Here is a 2,500-nt window from a genome sequence, read left to right as displayed (position 1 = left end):
AAATATAAGGGTACTACAAGTTTTTATACTGTTTTTATTAATCAGTAATCTCATATATTTGAACTGTAACTAGTAGTACTGTGAACAGGAGACCTCACGCAGTATTCTCATCCACAAGTACCTGATTGAAACTATAGACCTTATGGATTCTCCACACATCTGTGTAATCACGTGTCAGCTGATTTATGATGAATAATTCTGTAGTCTGATTTTTACTGTAATATTGGCGTATGAAGGAGGCTCCTTTTTCCTTTTATATCATCCTTGAATGCAAATTTTCAAAAACCTTGTATATACGTCGACGCGCAATTTAAAAAGGAACATATCTGTCAAATTTCATGAAAATCTATTACCAGCGTTTCGCCGTAAATGCGCCATATAAACATTTAAAACATTAAGAGAAATGACAAACCGTCGACTTGAATCTTAGACCTCACTTCGCTCGGTCAATAAATTAGAATAAAACAAATAATTTTGAATTTGGATAGATTGATGATAAAACTTTCGTAAAAACATGACACAAACTTTGAATTCACAAAGTAAAGAATAAAATTGACAGTAGACTGTTACAAAATAAAAAATAAGGTTCATCTGAAGTATATTGGAGAAGAATTTTACAGTAAATTACGATTTTTATGAAGTTTCACCAAATTGTATAATCAGGATGCCAACTATAAATTGCACTGACTATAAATGGTATGGTACATAGTTGCCTTACACTCTACTTCACATTACCTTTTATGAATCAAAATTCTCTAATTAGAGCAAAAACTTCAACATTATAACGTGTACTCATTATATAGAGTTGTGTAGAAAATTATTGAAATACCTTAAAAGGTGGTTGTGGCTTGGTCAAACCGGCTAAAGCAGTTATGGGCAAATGCCTGTTGTTTTTACCTGGATTGTATTTGTATGTGATTAAATAAATAAATGAATAAAACTTCACATAAGGTACATCGTCAATCATACTTTAAGAACGATGTTAGTAAATGGTCATAACATGGTTGTACTTAGATCAGGTACTTGATATGCTTGATTACTTGAAGTCAATTACCTCCCATGTATGTACTCAAATGAATTTACCTAAAATTACCAAATCACATGTACTTGAATCACATGTGCTTAATTATTTCTATTTCTTGATCATGAGTGCATATACAGTATGCAGACTTCACTTAAATTTTGACTAGCTGGTCTAAAAAAAGAAGAATACTTTTGAAGAAATTTGACAAGTTGGTGGAAAAATAGAAGGATATTTTCTGAAGAAATTTAATAGCTGCTTAGTTTATGCCCAAACTAAGAATTCAAATCAAGTGTGTTTAATACTTCGCATCTGATCTAACCTGGATGTTATTCACCATTTTTTGTGTCAAATCAGGGAAATAAAAACTAAGTTGGACTCTATAACAACAATGTTGTCTAAAAATATAAGGAATTTATTGAAACATTACATATATGCTTCAACACCTACGGTGTTATTTTTAGCGTCAATGTTCACACTGAAGATGATACCATAGGAGTTGAAACATGTATGTAATTTTTTAATAAACTCCTTATATTTTTAGACAACACTCCGGTGTTTCAGCATGGTTAAAAATCACTACATTCATCAACTACATTATCTGGAGTCTGTAACAACAAATTATACTGTAAATCAAATCAAATCAAATCTTTTTTATTTTGACAAAAAAACACAACTCAGTGAAATAAAGATATAAACTTCTATACAGTTGTTCCTGTCAAATAAAATACTACTTGCTAAATTATTTACATTTGTATGCAAGTAGGAGGTCAGTGAAACAAGTTTCTAATGCTACATTCACACACACACTCACACATCTTTCTCTTTCAAGTTGGTATGTGCAAAAAAGGTAAAAGAAGTATTATAATAGAATGGGAATCAGATAATTACAGAAAAATAACTCTCAATAGTTTCAGGCAGACATCCAGTAAGCCATTTTGATATCTGTTTTTTCAAAAGTATTTTGTTCTCAATATTTCTTATATAATCAGGTAGATAGTTGGAAAATTTTGGCCCCAAAAAGACAAAGATTTCTGAGAAAAAGTGTTATACACTCTGGGTGTCTAGCTAGATTTTCAACTACTCTTCTAGTTCTGTATACATTATCATTCTCGAACATTTGCCGACTTACTTCGATTGCCTGATAACATGTAAAGGATGATAAGACTTTGAAAAGTATATTTCGCACCTAGGGCCGAAAATGAGATATTTCCGGCTCGAAATCGGTTTTTAAGTCCGGGCCGTAGCCGAGGACTAAGAAAGATTGAGAGCCGGAAATACATTTTTGCCCATGGTGCGAACGCTATTTTTCGCCACACCAAAAAAAACTTCCCAATATATAAGAAATTGTAAAAATAAATAAAATTCAAACAGCCTATTTTGATAGTTTGAATCTTGGTTATGACAACTTTCACTGTCAATTAATTCAATATTACTTAATTATATTTACAATAGTGACATATTTTTATACTATTAATA

This window comes from Nilaparvata lugens, chromosome 12, assembly GCF_014356525.2.
Source record: "Nilaparvata lugens isolate BPH chromosome 12, ASM1435652v1, whole genome shotgun sequence".
Taxonomy (NCBI): domain Eukaryota; kingdom Metazoa; phylum Arthropoda; class Insecta; order Hemiptera; family Delphacidae; genus Nilaparvata; species Nilaparvata lugens.
This window is presented reverse-complemented; position numbering follows the sequence as displayed.